Genomic DNA, 17,474 nt, shown 5'->3' with positions numbered 1-17,474 from the left:
TTGCCCCAGCGTTGCTATTCCTTTTGCCCCTACAAATTGTCTCTCGATTTATTGTTTTGTTGTGCAGTGAGCAGTATGAACTTGGACTCAGTAATATGCACACTGATTTCTCAACCCAGCTCCAGATGGTCTAGGAAAAAGTGTCCCTGCTGCTGCATCCAACCCTCAGGCTGACCTCTCTCACGTGCCCTGTGCTGCTCCAGCTCCCAGCCAGTTAGGAGGTGTCTTTTAGCTGCCGTTGGAACCTTTGAGGTACCTATGATGAACTATGCCCCAGAGAGAGAACTCTGGAACATTAGACAGTAGAGGCACTTGTGTTGAATTCAGACCCATCCACTGGTGGCAAAGAGGCTGTATAGACCCTGAACGACAGAACCCCTCTGATACTCTAGCCCTCGTGGCACAAGAATGGGACACATAGTCTTTACAATGGTCACTGAATATCGCCTGCCATAGCAGTAAACAAAGGATGTTGCAGCCATCAAGCCATCACATTACAGCTGCCCTAATGGTGAGACCTGAGAGAACTCAGGATAGAAACAGGATGCCCGCCATCTAGCAGTCAACTGCTGCAGCCACCCCTGATGATGCCCACTGAGGAGACTTAGGATAAGAAAGCATAGGATACTGGCCCCAGACAGCTGAGGTGCATTATCAAAGGAATGATTTCAGTAAGCCTAGACCCTTCCATCTTCCCATACACAGAAAAGCACTGAATTCCTTAACTTGAGATATCTGGTTTTTGTTACAATAATTTTTGATGTTCCGACTCCCTGGTCTTTGTTGCAAAAACTCTTATATACCCTGGTTCCTCCCTTACCTCTTCAGAGCAGTCTCTCAGAGTTATCTGAGATGCTGTGTCCCAGGCTTAAGTCCTCAGTTTTGTCTGCTGAATAAAACAATTCTCAACTTTTAGGTTGTGCTTTTTTTTTTTTTCCAGTCAAAGGCCTCACAAGTTCATGGGAATTTTTCTTCTCTTTACTGCAAGTTTTATGCAAATTGCTAGCAGCTGGATTCAGATGCCTTTTATAAAAACACAAAGGACAGCCTGGGCCACCACACCTGGTAAATACTCAACAGACCCCTGAGGGTACTGCTAGGTGTTACCTAAAGTTAAACACCAGTAAAATCTCCTGGCGGTACTGAACGCTTTTCTTTCCTCTCAGAGGGTCTCCAAAGGTATACGTATTCCAAATGGGACCCAGAACCAATAAGCCTTTTTATAGCTTAACCGTGGACAAAAAGATGTCACTAAAGGTGAGAAAAGAGCAGCTCCTGTGATCCAGAGACACTCCCAAAAACAGACAAAAGAAAGAGTAGATGAACAAGAGAAATGGTTTATTTACTTCTTTTTTTTTAAAAATTTTATTTATTTATTTATTTTTAGGCTGCATTGTTTCTTCGTTGCTGCATCCGAGCTTCCTCTAGTTGCAGCAAGCAGGGGCTACTCTTCGTTGTGGTGCACAGCCTTCTCATTGCGGTGGCTTTTCTTGTTGTGGAACATGGGATCTAGGTGCGTGGGCTTCAGTAGTTGTGGCACACAGGCTCAGTAGTTGTGGCTCATAGGCTCTAGAGTGTGGGCTCAGTAGTTGTGGTGCATGGCCTTAGTTGCTCCACAGCATGTGGGATCTTCCCAGACCAGAGATTGAACCCGTGTCCCCTGCATTGGCAGGCGGATTCTTAACCACGGCGCCACCAGGGAAGTCCCAAATGGTTTATTTCTATGCACACAGGAGCCAATCAAGAAAGTATCTAACATGTTTCATGGTGAAGGTTAAAGTCTTATAAACCTAACTTAATAGGTGAAAGGGAGAAGAGAGAATTGGCTTCTATGGGAAGAACATTTAAGTTTTTTCAGGAGAGACAAAGGGATTCTTTGGAAAACAATGGGATATAAGAAAGTTTGTGATAATGTTTGTCTGTACATGGATGAGTGATCTTTGCATCTCCTTCAGGGTCATAAAAAATGCCATAGAAGGGACTTATGGTAGGGGTATTCTTGGTCTTTTTCCTGGGAATAGAAGCTACCCTGAAGAGGGAATGTATGGCCATGGTCATTTCTCAGAAGTTTCTGCTTTTATTCAGAAAAGAGGAGCTCCAAGAAGCCTTTCTTTCTGAATCTTTTGACTCTCCAACTATCTTCAGCTTAAATTGTCTTTATACCAGCCATAGGATTCTGCCTGGCTGTCCATACCTCCAACTTTGTTCTTTTTCAAGATTCATTGAGCCCCTTGCGTTTTCCACATGAATTGTAGATTGATTGACAAGTTCTGCAAAACACCATCTGGGATTTTGGTAGGGATTCTTTGAATCTTTACATCTCTTCATGGAGTATTGCCGTCTTAATAGAATTAAGCCTTCTGATCCGTGACCATGGATTATGTTCCATGAATGTAGGTCTCTTTTCATTGATCTCAACCAGCCATTGTAGTTTTCAGTGCAGAAGTCATGGACTTCTTCCTTACCTCTGTTGGATGATGATTCAGAACACACACAACCTCCTGGAGAAACTGACCCCAACCCTGCCATGTTCTGCCACCTAGCTGGCCTGTGACTGAGTCACCAAAAGGTTTTGTTCTTTCTTCGATTTTTTAAATTTAAATTTTATATTAGAGTATAGTTGATTTACAATGTTGTGTTAGTTTCAGATGTACAGCAAAGTGATTCAGTTATACCTATACATATATCCCTTCTTTTTCAGACTCTCTTCCATATAGGCTATTACAGAATATTGAGTAGAGCTCCCTGTGCTATACAGTAGGTCCTTGTTGATTATCTATTTTATATATAGTGGTGTGTATAGGTTAAACCCCAACTCCCAATTTATCTCTCTCCCCATCTTTCCCCTTTGGTAACCACAAGTTTGTTTTCAAAGTCTGTAAGTCTGTTTCTGTCTTGTAAATAAGTTCAGTTGTATCATTTTTTTAGATTCCACATATAAATGATATCATATGATATTCATCTTTCTCTGTCTGACTTACTTCACTTAGTATGATAATTGCTAGATCCATCCATGTCGCTGCAAATGGCATTATTTCATTCTTTTCTATGGCTGAGTAATATTCTATTGTATATATGTACCACTTCTTTTTTTTTTTTTTTTGCGGTACACGGGCCTCTCACTGCTGCGGCCTCTCCCGTTGCGGAGCACAGGCTCCGGACTCGCAGGCTCAGCGGCCATGGCTCACGGGCCCAGCCTCTCCACGGCATGTGGGATCTTCCCGGACCGGGGCACAAACCCACGTCCCCTGCATCGGCAGGTGGACTCTCAACCACTGCTCCACCAGGGAAGCCTGTACCACTTCTTTATCCATTCCTCTGTTAATGGGCATTTAGGTTGCTTCCACGCCTTGGCTATTGTAAATAGTGATGTAATGAATATTGGGGTCATATCTTTTCTCTTTTTTTAAAAAAAAATAAATGTATTTATTAAAAAAAATTAGTCCTAGATAAGACTGGTTATAATTATTGTAGCACTTTGATGCTATTGAAATATACTACTGAAAGGAAATTCAGTGGACTTAATTGCTATAGTTTCTTTTGGAATCTACAAAGCTTTTCATGAAGAGTTCACATTTTTAAATTATGTATAGTCAAAAATAAGCTAATAGTCTTGAGAATTTTCATGTAGTTTAAACTCTCCCTAAAATGCTATGATTACTAGAGGAAGTTCTAGGGTACCGGTTCTCCAGAGTGGTTCTGCCTTTATTCTGTTATTTGTTGGGCTTCCATCTAAGATTTCATTTGAATAAAGGTTCTTTGAAAATCAGTAGGCTCAGAGAGTGTATACGTGACTTAGGCAAAGGAAACTAGACATTACTCTTTTACAAGAAAGGAAACTCGATAAGAACAGTGTTTGAGCTGTGAACAGTATTTACAGGCTTTGATTTGGTGATCTACCCAAGTACTGTTATTCAGCTATATTTATAAAGGTGGGGAAGGGGGTGTTGGATTGGAGCAAGAGTCAGCTACATAGCCACATACCACGTTTGGTTAGCTTTGATTTTTCAGGGGTATTATGGGGGAGGAAAGGGTGATATTCCCAACGTCAGATTTGAATTTATCTGCTCATATTAGTACCTCTACATCCCCTTCTTCAATAAAACAACAACAAAAAAAATAAACTGGTGTGGTATTTCTTTGTGTGACCGCACCACAATGTATTTATCCATTTCTGCATTGAGAGAGATTTAGAGTATTTGCAACTTTTTAATATTTAAAAAGCAAATGCAGTGGGCATCCTGGCATATGTCCCTTGAGCACGTGTACTAGTGTTTCTCTAGTATTTGCCTAGAAATCAAATTACTGGGATATAGAATATGCATATCTTCAAGTTAATATTGCAAATGCATTATACTAAAGGTGTACTAACATACTTTCACTAGAAATGTATGAAAATTCCTGTTCCTCTGTCCCTCCCTATCCTCAGTAACACTCAGCAAATATTGTCAGTCTTTAAATTTGCCAGTCATTTGAATGTGAAATAATATCTAATTTGCATTTACAACTACATGTGAGGCAGACATTTTTTCCTGTGTGTGTTGGCCATCTGAGTTTCCTCTTTGAATTGAATGCACATGGCTTTTACCCATTTTTCTTTGGGTTTTTTTTTTCTCATTTATTTGTAGTGTTTTTAATGTAGTGAGGATACTAGTCCTTTGTTACATGTTTTACAAAACCCAGTCTTTATTCTTTTACTTTGTGGATGGAGCGTTTTGTTATTTATCCATCTTTTTCTTTATGGTTTGTGTTATTGTCTTTTTTTTCCCACACGCACATGCTGTATTTTATTTTTACAAGAGATAAATAAACTGACACCAAGCATTGTAAATGGATGACCACAACAAAAGCAACAATGATTGCAATTACCAAACACGAAACACACTCATACTATGTCATAATATTGACATTCAGTCCAGGAATCCTCCACCGTAACAGCTCCTTTACTTTGCAGTGAAAATTGATTTGTATATTTTTTGCCTGAGTCCTTCTGGGATTTTTTTTTTAATTCAAACAGAAATTCACAAAAATTATAATCATCCTCATCAGTTCACTCAGTCCCATGTAATTACTTTTTTTTCATCTTGATCTTTTGTTAGCACTTTTATGAATTCATCAGTTTTCCATTAGAGTTCTGAAAATGCTTATTCATTCAGTTCAGCAGTACAGTCAGTTACCAGAAACCTATGCTTGTCAGAGTCTTTTCCATGAATTCCTTGAAGATGAAACCCTTTAATAGGAACATTTTTGCAAAAGCATCAGAGTACACCCAGAACCGTCTGTAAATGACAAAAGACTTAAAAATGACCACAGTTAGATGAAAGTTCATAATAATGCAATTGACAAGGAAATTTAGTTATTTCTGAGATATACATTTTAAAGTAATAACTAGAATTATGACTTATAACATTATACCAGAACATATAAGATTTTTAGAAATTTCATGTAATGTCTGAAACATTTATATTAACATATTTCCATACAAATAACCCAAAGAAAGTTTAGTATTAGTTGTTTTTGTTTGTTTGTTTTATACTGCAGGTTCTTATTAGTCATCAGTTTTATACACATGAGTGTATACATGTCAATCTCAATCGCCCAATTCAGCACACCACCATCCCCACCCCACCGTGGTGTCCATACGTTTGTCCTCTACAACTGTGTCTCAACTTCTGTCCTGCAAACTGGTTCATCTGTACCATTTTTCTAGGTTCCACATACAAGCGTTAATATACGATGTTTTTCTCTTTCTGACTTACTTCACTCTGTATGACAGTAGTTAGATCCATCCACGTCTCAACAAATGACTCAATTTTGATCCTTTTTATGGCTGAGTAATATTCCATTGTATATATGTACCACAACTTCTTCATCTATTTGTCTGTTGATGGGCATTTAGGTTGCTTCCATGACCTGGCTATTGTAAATAGTGCTGCAGTGAACACTGGGGTGCATGTGTCTTTTTTTGTGTGTGTCTGTGGTACATGGGCCTCTCACTGTTGTGGCCTCTCCCGTTGCGGAGCACAGGCTCCGGACGCGCAAGCTCAGTGGCCATGGCTCATGGGCCCAGCCGCTCCGCGGCATGTGGGATCTTCCTGGACCGGGGCACGAACTCGTGTCCCCTGCGTCGGCAGGCAGACTCTCAACCATTGCACCACCAGGGAAGCCCCCATGTGTCTTTTTGAATTATGGTTTTCTCTGGGTATATGCCCAGTAGTAGGATTGCTGGATCATATGGTAATTCTATTATTAGTTTTTTAAGGAACCTCCATACTGTTATCCGTAGTGGCTGTATCAATTTACATTCCCACCAACAGTGCAAGAGGGTTCCCTTTTCTCCACACCCTCTCCAGCATTTGTTGTTTGTAGATTTTCTGATGAAGCCCGTTCTAACTGGTGTGAGGTGATACCTCACTGTAGTTTTGATTTGCATTTCTCTAATAATTAGTGATGTTGAGAAGCTTTTCATGTGCTTCTTGGCCATCTGTATGTCTTCTTTAGAGAAATGTCTATTTAGGTCTTCTGCCCATTTTGGGATTGAGTTGTTTGTTTTTTTAATATTGAGCTGCATGAGCTGTTTATATATTTTGGAGATTAATCCTTTGCCTGATGATTCCTTTGCAAATATTTTCTCCCATTCTGAGGGTTGTCTTTTCGTCTTGTTTATGGTTTCCTTTGCTGTGCAAAAGCTTTGAAGTTTCATTAGGTCCAATTTGTTTATTTTTGTTTTTATTTCCATTATGCTAGGATGTGGATCAAAAAAGATCTTGCTGTGATTTATGTCAAAGAGTGTTCTTCCTATGTTTTCCTCTAAGAGTTTGATAGTGTCCCGTCTTACATTAAGGTCTCTAATCCATTTTGAGTTTATTTTTGTGTATGGTGTTAGAGAGTGTTCTAATTTCATTCTCTTACATGTAGCTGTCCAGTTTTCCCAGCACCACTTATTGAAGAGACTGTTTTTTCTCCATTGTATATCTTTGCCTCCTTTGTCATAGATTAGTTGACCATAGGTGCATGGGTTTATCTCTGGGCTTTCTATCTTGTTCCATTGATCTATGTTTCTGTTTTTGTGCCAGTACCATATTGTCTTGATTGCTGTAGCTTTGTAGTATAGTCTGAAGTCAGGGAGTCTGATTCCTCCAGCTCCATTTTTTTCCTTCAAGACTGCTTTGGCTATTCAGGGTCTTTTGTGTCTCCATACAAATTTTAAGATGATTGTTCTAGTTCCGTAAAAAATGTCATTGGTAATTTGATAGGGATTGCATTGAATCTGTAGATTGCTTTGGATAGTATAGTCATTTTCACGATGTTGATTCTTCCAATCCAAGAACATGGTATATCTCTCCATCTGTTGGTATCATCTTTAATTTCTTTCATTAGTGTCTTATAGTTTTCTGCATAAAAGTCTTTTGTCTCCCTAGGTAGTTTATTCCTAGGTATTTTATTCTTTTTGTTGCAGTGGTAAATGAGAGTGTTTCCATAATTTCTCTTTAAGATTTTTCATCATTAGTGTATAGGAATTCAAGAGATTTCTGTGCATTAATTTTGTATCCTGCTACTTTACCAAATTCATTGATTAGCTCTAGTAGTTTTCTGGTGGCATTTTTAGGCTTCTCTATGTATAGTATCATGTCATCTGCAAACAGTGACAGTTTTACTTCTTCTTTTCCAATTTGTATTCCTTATATTTCTTTTTCTTCTCTGATTGCCATGGCTAGGACTTCCAAAACTATGTTGAATAATAGTGATGACAGTGGACATCCTTGTCTTGTTCCTGATCTTAGAGGAAATGCTTTCAATATTTCGCCATTGAGAATGATGTTTGCTGTGGATTTGTCATATATGGCCTTTATTATGTTGAGGTAGGTTCCTCTATGCCCACTTTCTGGAGAGTTTTTATCATAAATGGGTGTTGAATTTTGTCAAAAGCTTTTTCTGCATCTATTGAGATGATCATATGGTTTTTCTTCTTCAATTTGTTAATATGGAGTATCAATTTGATTGATTTTTGTATATTGAAGAATCCTTGCATCCCTGGGATACAACCCAGGGATACACTTGATCATGGTGTATGTTCCTTTTAATGTGTTGTTGGATTCTGTTTGCTAGTATTTTGTTGAGGATTTTTGCATCTATATTCATCAGTGATATTGGTCTGTAGTTTTCTTTTTTTGTAGTATCTTTGTCTGGTTTTGGTATCAGGGTGGTGGTGGCCTCATAGAATGAGTTTGGGAGTGTTCCTTCCTCTGCAATTTTTGGAAGAGTTTGAGAAGGATGGGTGTTAGCTCCTATCTAAATATTTGATAGAATTCACCTGTGAAGCCATCTGGTCTTGGACTTTTGTTTGTTGGAAGATTTTTAATCACAGTTTCAATTCCAGTGCTTGTGATTCGTCTGTTCATAGTTTCTATTTCTTCCTGGTTCAGTCTTGGAAGGTTATACCTTTCTAAGAATTTGTCCATTTCTTCCAGGTTGTCCATTTTATTGGCACAGAGTTGCTTGCAGTAGTCTCTTAGGATGCTTTGTATTTCTGTGGTGTCTGTTGTAACTTCTCCTTTTTCATTTCTAATTTTATTGGTTTGAGTCCTCTCCCTTTTTTTTTCTTGATGAGTCTGGCTAATGGTTTATCAATTTTGTTTATCTTCTCAAAGAACCAGCTTTTACTTTTATTGATCTTTGCTATTGTTTTCTTTGTTTCTATTTCATTTATTTCTGCTCTGGTCTTTATGATTTCTGTCCTTCTGCTAACTTTGGGTTTTGTTTGTTCTTCTTTCTCTAGTTCCTTTAGGTGTAAGGTTAGGTTGTCTACCTGAGGTTTTTATTGTTTCTTGAGGTAGGCTTGTATAGCTATAAACTTCCCTCTTAGAACTGCTTTTGCTGCATCCCATAGGTTTTGGATCATCGTGTTTTCATTTTGATTTGTCTCTAGGTATTTTTTGATTTCCTGTTTGATTTCTTCAGTGATATCTTGGTTATTTAGTAACGTAGTATTATTTGGTCTCCAAATGTTTGTGTTTTTTACATTTTTTTCCCTGTAATTCATTTCTAATCTCATAGTGTTGTGGTCAGAAAAAATGCTTGATAAGATTTCAGTTTTCTTAAATTTACTGAGGCTTGATTTGAGACCCAAGATGTGATCTATCCTGGAGAATGTTCCATGCACACATGAGAAGAAAGTGTAAACTGCTGTTTTTGGATGGAATGTCCTATAAATATCAATTAAATCTATCTGGCCTATTGTGTCATCTAAAGCTTCAGTTTCCTTATTTATTTTCATTTTGGCTGATCTTTCCATTGGTGTAAGTGAGGTATTAAAGTCCCCAACTATTATTGTGTTACTGTCAATTTTCTCTTTTAGAGCTGTTAGCAGTTGCCTTAAGTATTGAGGTGTTCCTCTGTTGGGTGCATATATATTTATAATTGTTATATCTTCTTCTTGGGTTGATCCCTTGATCATTATGTTGTGCCCTTCCTTGTCTCTTATAACTTTCTTTATTTTAAAGTCTATTTTATCTGGTATGAGTATAGCTACTCCAGCTTTCTTTTGATTTGCATTTGCATGGAATATCTTTTTCCATCCCCTCACTTTCAGTCTGTATGTGTCCCTAGGTCTAAAGTGGGTCCCTTGTAGACAGCATATATATGAGTCTCATTTTTGTATCCATTCAGCAAGCCTGTGTCTTTTGGTTGGAGCATTTAATCCATTCACGTTTAAGGTAATTATTGATATGTATGTTCCTGTGACCATTTTCTTAATTGTTTTGTTTTTGTTTTTGTAGGTCCTTTTCTTCTCTTGTGTTTCCCACTTAGAGAAGTTCCTTTAGCATTTGTTGTAGAGCTGGTTTGGTGGTGCTGAATTCTCTTACTTTTGCTTGTCTGTAAAGTTTTTGATTTCTCCATTGAATCTGAATGAGATCCTTGCTGGGTAGAGTAATCTTGGTTGTAGGTTTTTCCCTTTCATCACTTTGAGTATATCATGCCACTCCCTTCTGGCTTGTAGAGTTTCTGCTGAGAAATCAGCTGTCAACTTTATGGGAGTTTCCTTGTATGTTATTTTTCATTTTTCCCTTGCTGCTTTCAATAATTTTTCTTTGTCTGTAATTTTTACCAATTTGATTACTATGTGTCTCAGCGTGTTTCTCCTTGGGTTTATCCTGTATGGGACTTGCTGTGCTTCCTGGACTTGGGTGGCTATTTCCTTTCCCATGTTAGGAAAGTTTTTGACTATAATCTCTTCAAATACTTTCTCTGGTCCTTTCTCTCTCTTCTTCTTCTTCTGGGACCCCCTATAATGAGAATGTTGTTGTGTTTAATGTTGTCCCAGAGGTCCCTTAGGCTGTCTTCATTTCTTTTCATTATTTTTTCTTTATTCTGTTCCACAGCAGTGAATTCCACTATTCTGTCTTCCAGGTCACTTATCCATTCTTCTACCTCAGTTATTCTGTTATTGATTCCTTCTAGTGTAGTTTTCATTTCAGTTATTGTATTGTTCATCTCTGTTTGTTTGTTCTTTAATTCTTCTAGATCTTTGTTAAACATTTCTTGCATCTTCTTGATATTTGCCTCTTCTTTTTCCGAGGTCCTGGATCATCTTCACTATCATTATTCTGCATTCTTTTTCTGGAAGGTTGCCTATCTCCACTTCATTTAGTTATTTGTCTGGGGTTTTATCTTGTTCCTTCATCTGGTACATAGCCCTCTGTCTTATCGTGTTGTCTATATTTCTGTGAATATGGTTTTTGTTCCACAGGCTGCAGGATTGTAGTTCTTCTTGCTTCTGCTCTCTGCCCTCTGGTGGATGAGGCTATCTAAGAAGCTTGATGGGAGTGACTGGTGGTGGGTAGAGGCGACTGTTGCACTGGTGGGCAGAGCTCAGTTAAACTTTAATCCACTTGACTGCTTATGGGTGGGGCTAGGTTCCCTCCCTGTTGGTTGTTTGGCCTGAGGCAACCCAACACTGGAGCCTACCTGGGCTCTTTGCTGGGGTTAATGCCAGACTCTGGGAGGACTCACACCAAGGAGTACTTCCTAGAACTTCTGCTGCCAGTGTCCTTGTCCCCACGGTGAACCACAGCCACCCCACACCTCTGCAGGAGACCCTCCAACACTAGCAGGTAGTTCTGGTTCAGTCTCCCCTGGGTCCCTCCTTCCCCTGGGTCCCGATGTGTACACTACTTTGTGTGTGCCCTCCAAGAGTGGAGTCTCTGTTTCCTCCAGTCCTGTTGCAGTCCTGCAATCAATTCTCACTAGGCTTCAAAGACTGATTCTCTAGGAATTCCTCCTCCCGTTGCCAGACCCCCAGGTTGGAAAGCCTGACGTGGGGCTCAGAACCTTCACTCCAGTGAGTGGACTTCTGTGGTGTAAGTGTTCTCCAGTCTGTAAGTCACCCACCCACCAATTATGGGGTTTGATTTTATTGTGATTGCGCCCCTCCTACTGTCTCACTGTGGCTTCTCCTTTGTCTTTGGATGTGGGGTATCTTTTATGGTGAGTTCCAGTGTCTTCCTGTCGAAGATTGTCCAGCAGCTAGTTGTGATTCTGGTGTTCTTGCAAGAGGGAGTGAGAGCACGTCCTTCTACTCCACCATCTTGGTTCCTCTCTGTGTCCATATGATTTCAAACTATGATTTTCCCTGGGTATATGCCCAGAAGTGGGATTGCTGGATCATATGGTAGTTCTATTTTTAGTTTTTTAAGCAACCTACATACTGTTCTCCATAGTGGCTGTACCAGTTTGCATTCCCACCAACAGTATAGGAGGACTCACTTTTCTCCACCCTCTCTAGCATTTATTGTTTGTAGACTTTTTTTTTTTTTTTTGGCAGTACGTGGGCCTCTCACTGTTGTGGCCTCTCCCATTGCAGAGCACAGGCTCCAGATGCGCAGGCTCAGTGGCCATGGCTCACAGGCCCAGCTGCTCCGTGGCATGTGGGACCTTCCCAGACTGGGGCACAAACCTGTGTCCCCTGCATTGGCAGGCGGACCCTCAACCACTGTGCCACCAGGGAAGCCCTGTTTGTAGACTTTTTGATGATGGTCATTCCGACCAGTGTTAGGTGATATCTCATTGCAGTTTTGATTTACGTTTCTCTAATAATTAGTGACGTTGAGCATCTTTTCACGTGTTTTTTGGCCATGTGTATGTCTTCTTTGAAGAAATGTCTATTTAGGTTTTCTGCCCATTTTTTGATTGGGTTGTTTATTATTTTGATATTGAGCTGCATGAGTTGTTTATATATTTTGGAGATTAATCCCTTGTCAGTTGCTTTGTTCACAAATATGTTTTTCCATTCTGTGGTTGTCTTTGTTTTGTTTATGGTTTCCTTTGCTGTGCAAATGTTTTAAGTTTAATTAGGTCCCATTTGTTTATTTTTGTTTTTATTTTCATTACTCTAGAAGGTAGATCCAAAAAGATATTTCTGCAGTTTCTTTCAAAGAGTGTTCTTCCTATGTTTTCCTCTAACAGTTTTATAGTATCAGATGTTACATTTAGGTCTTTAATCCATTTTGAGTTTATTTTTTGTGTATGGTATTAGAGAATGTTCTAGTTTCATTCTTTTACATGTACGTGTTCAGTTTTCCCAGCACCACTTATTGAAGGGCTGTCTTTTCTCCATTGTATATTCTTGCCTGCTTTGTCATAGATTAATTGACCATAGGTGCATGGGTTTATCTCTGGGCTTTATATCCTGTTCCATTGATCTGTATTTCTGTTTTTGTGCCAGTACCATACTGTTTTGATTACTGTAGCTTTGTAGTGTAGTCTGAAGTCAGGGAGCCTCTTTCCTCCAGCTCTGGGTTTTTTTTTCCCCCCCTCAGGATTGCTTTGGCTCTTCAGGGTCCTTTGTGTTTCCATACAACGTTAAAATTTTTTTATTCCAGATCTGTGAAAAATGCAATTGGTAATTTAATAGGGATTGCATTGACTCTGTAGATTGACTTGAGTAGTATGGTCATTTTGACAGTATTCTTCCAATCCAAGAATATGGTATATCTTTCCAACTGTTTGTGTCATCTTCAGTTTCTTTCATCAGCATCTTATAGTTTTCAGAGTACAGATCTTTTGCCTCCTTAGGTAGGTTTATTCCTAGGTATTTTATTCTTTTTGAAGGGATGGTAAATGGGATTGTTTCCTTAATTTCTGTTTCTGATCCTGTGTTGTTAGTGTATAGAAATTTAACAGATTTCTGTGTATTAATTTTATCCTGCAACTTTACCATATTCATTGATGAGCTCTGGTAGTTTTCTGGTGGCATCTTTTAGATTTTCTATGTATAGTATCATGTCATCTGCAAACAGTAACAGTTTTACTTCTTTTCCAATTTGGATTCCGTTTATTTCTTTTTCTTCTCTGATGGGCATAGCTAGGACTTCCAAAAATATGTTGAATAAATGTGGAGAGAGTGGACAACTTTGTCTTGTTTCTGTTCTTAGAGGAAATGCTTTCAGCTTTTCACCATTGAGTATGATGTTAGCTGTGGATTTGTCATATATGGCCTTTATTATGTTGAGGTAGTTTCCCTCTATGCCCACTTTCTGGAGAGTTATTATCATAAATGGTTGTTGAATTTTTTCAAAAGCATTTTCTGCATCTATTGAGATGATCATATGGTTTTTATTCAAGTTGTTAATGTGCCGTATCACCTTGGTTAATTTGTGTATATTGAAGAGTCCTTGCATCCCTGGGATAAATCCCACTTGATCATGGTGTATGCTGCTTTTAATGTATTCTTGCATTTGGTGTGCTAGTATTTATTTGAGGGTTTTTGTGTCTGTGTTCATCAGTGATATTGGCCTGTAATTTACTTTTTCTGTGGTATCTTTGTCTGGTTTTGGTATCAGGGTGATGGTGGCCTCATAGAATAAGTTTGGAAGTGTTCCTTCCTGTGCAATTTTTTGGAAGAATTTCAGAGGATAGGTGTTAACTCTTCTATAAATGCTCAATAGAATTTGTGTGTGAAGCCATCTGGTCCTGGACCTTTGTTTGTTGGAAGTTTTTAAATTTCAGTTTCAGTACTTGTGATTTGTTTGTTCTATTTTCTATTTCTTCCTGGTTCAGTCTTGGAAGACTGTACCTTTCTAAGAATTTGTCCTTTTCTACTAGGTTTTCCATTTTATAGGCATATTATTGCTTGTAGTAGTCTCTTATGATCCTTTGTATTTCTGTGGTGTCTGTTGTAACTTCTCCTTTACAACAATAAATTAGAAATAAAATTAGAAACAAAATTTCTAATTTTATTGGCTTGAGCCCTTTCTCTTTTTTTTCTTGATGAGTCTGGCTAAAGTTTTATCCATTTTGTTTATCTTTTCAAAGAACTAGCTTTTAGTTTCATTGATTTTTCTATTGTTTTCTTCTCTGTTGCATTTATTTCTGCTCTGATCTTTATGATTTCTTTCCTTCTACTAACTTTGGATTTTCTTTGTTATTTCTCTAGTTGCTTTAGGTGTAACATTAGTTTGCTTATTTGGGATTTTTCTTGTTTCCTGAGGTAAGATTATATTGCTATAAACTTCCCTCTTAGAACTGCTTTTGCTGCATCTCATACGTTTTGGATTGTCATGTTTTTATTTGTCTCTAGGTAATTTTTGACTTCTCTTTGATTTCTTCAGTGATCCATTGGTTGTTTAGTAACATATTGTTAAACCTCCATGTGTTTGTTTTTTACAGTTTTTTTTCCTTGTAGTTGATTTATAATCTCATAGACTTTCGGTTGGAGAAGATGATTGATATGATTTCAGTTTTCTTAAATTTACCAAGGCTTCCTTTGTGGCCCAACATGTGATCTATCCTGGAGAATGTTCCTTGTGCACTTGAGAAGAGTATATATTCTGCTGCCTTTCTAATAGTCTGCGTTTGTAATCTCCTCTCCTCGTAATTGCTGGTTTTGATATCATATTTTTGTGTGGATGATTTCCTACATTTACTATATGCTCGCCTTTACCAGTGAGCTTTCCTCTTTGTAATTTTCTTGTTTGTAGTTGTGGCCTTTTCAGTCTAGAGAAGTCGCTTTAGCATTTGTTGGGAAGCTGATCTGGTGATGCTGAACTCTTAGCTTTTGCTTGTCTGTAAAGCATTTGATTTCTCCATCAAATCTGAATGAGAGCCTTGCTGAGTACAGTATTCTTGGTTGTAAGTTTTTTTCTTTCATCACTGTAACTATATCATGCCACTCCCTTCTGGCCTGCAGAGTTTCTGCTGAAAAGTCAGTTGATAACCTTATGGGGTTTCCCTTGTGTGTTATTTGTTGCTTTTCCCTTGTTGCTTTTAATATTTTCTCTTTAATTTTTGTCAATTTGATTAATATGTGTCTCAGCGTGTTCCTCCTTGGATTTATCCTGTATGGGACTCTCTGCATTTCCTGGACTTAAGTGTTTCCTTTCCCATGTTAGGGAAGTTTTCAGCTATTATCTCTTCAAATATTTTCTCAGGCCCTCTCTTCTCCTTTTGGGACCCCCTATAATGCAAATATTGGTGCATTTAGTGTTGTCCCAGAGATCTCTTAGACTATCCTCATTTCTTTTCATTCTTCTTTCTTTTTTTTTTTTTGCTGTACTTGGGCCTCTCACTGTTGTGGCCTTTCCCGTTGCGGAGCACAAGCTCCGGACGCACAGGCTCAGTGGCCATGGCTCACGGGCCCAGCCGCTCCGCGGCATGTGGGATCTTCCCGGACCGGGGCACGAACCCATGTCCCCTGCATCGGCAGGTGGACTCTCAACCACTGCACCACCAGGGAAGCCCCTCATTCTTCTTTCTTTATTTTGTTCCACAGCAGTGATTTCCACCAATCTGTCTTCCAGCTAACTTATTTGTCCTTCTGCCTCATTTCTTCTGTTATTGATTCCTTCTAGTGTATTTTTCATTTCAGTTATTGTATTGTTCATCTCTGTTTGTTCTTTAAAGCTTCTAGCTCTTTATTAAACATTTCTTGTATCCTCTTGGTCTGTGCCTCCATTCTTTTTCTGAGATCTTGGATCATCTTTACTATCATTACTCTGAATTCTTTTTCAGGTAGATTGCTCCTCTCCACTTAACTTAGTTGTTCTTCTGGGGTTTTATCTTGTTCCTTTGTCTGGAACATATTTCTCTGCCACCTCATCTTGTCTAGCTTTCTGTGTCTGTGGTCTCTGTTCCTCAGTCTGTGGGATTGTAATTCTTCTTGGTTCTAGTGTCTGCCTCCTGGTGGGTGAGGGGCTTGTGCAGACTTCCTGGTGGTGGGGACTGGTGCTGGCCCACTGGTGAGTGGTACCAGATCTTGGCCCTTTTGTAGGAAGGGCCATGTCAAGCTGTGTGTTTATAGGCACCTTTTGGCTCAGGACAACTTTAGGCAGCTGATCTGCTGGTGGGTGGGGCTGTGTTCCCATCCTGTTGGTTGTTTGGCCTGAGACATCCCAGCACTGGAGCCTGCAGGCTGATGGGTGTAGCCAGGTCTCAGTGCCAAAATAACAACCTCTAGGAAAGCTCACGCTGATGAGCATTCACTGGGGCACCCTCCACCAGTTCCCCTGCCCCCACAGTGAACCACAGCTGACCCCAGCCTCTTCAAGAGACCTTCCAAGACCTGCAAGTAGTCTTTGCACAGGCTCCCATAGAGTCATTGCCCTGCCCTGGGTCTCAGTGTACCAGAAACCCTGTGCATGCCCTTTAAGAGTGGAGTCTCTGCCTTCTCCAGTCCTGTGGAGTTCCCACACTCAAGCCCCACTGGCCTTCAAAGCCAAACACTCTGGGGGCTTCCCCTCCCAATGCCAGGCCCTAAGGCCCGGGAGCCCAGCATGGGGCTCAGAACTCTCACTCCTGTTGGAGAACCTCTGTGATACAGTTACCCTCCAGTTCATGGGTTGCCCACCTGGTGAGCATGGGGCCTGATTATATCATGAAAGTGCCACTTCTACCATCTGGCTGTGGCCTCTTCCCTGTCTTTGGGTGTAGAACATCCTTTTTCGTAGGGTTGAGTCATTTTTGTCAATGGTTGTTCAGCACTTAGTTGTGACCCTAGTGTTTTCATGAGAGGAGGTTAGCTCAAGTCCCTCTACTCTGCCATCTTGTCTCTCTTGTTCTTTCTTTGGTTATTAATTCCTCTAGAATTCATTATTTTACTCTTATAAATGCTTAATGTCCTTGTAATAAGTATTTTAAAAATAAAAAGGAAATAATGTACTTTAATTTCTCCATAGATGCGTGATGAATGGATCACACTTAACATATGATTTTTGCAATGCTCCTGAATTGCATATTTTAAAATTGAAGAACTTTCAGTTTTATTATTTTAAACTTGAAAGATAAAATATAGAATGCTGTAAATAATGTGAAAGAAAAAAATAAAATTAACAAAAACACAAACAGAAACAAGGACAGGGTAAAGGAAGTACAGTTTGGGTAGGAGAGGGTGTTGATAGTGTAGATCCGGAGCTGACAGTGATGGTGGCTGCAGAGCCAAATCTGCCCCTGGGGGTGGTGATTCCTGAAATGGCTCTGGG

The sequence above is a fragment of the Aethalodelphis obliquidens genome, unplaced genomic scaffold (genome assembly GCF_003676395.1).
Source record: "Aethalodelphis obliquidens isolate GAN/ISIS:26980383/991018 unplaced genomic scaffold, ASM367639v1 scaffold72, whole genome shotgun sequence".
Lineage (NCBI taxonomy): Eukaryota > Metazoa > Chordata > Mammalia > Artiodactyla > Delphinidae > Aethalodelphis > Aethalodelphis obliquidens.
The sequence above is the reverse complement of the archived record's forward strand: the minus strand, read 5'-3'. Positions refer to the sequence as shown.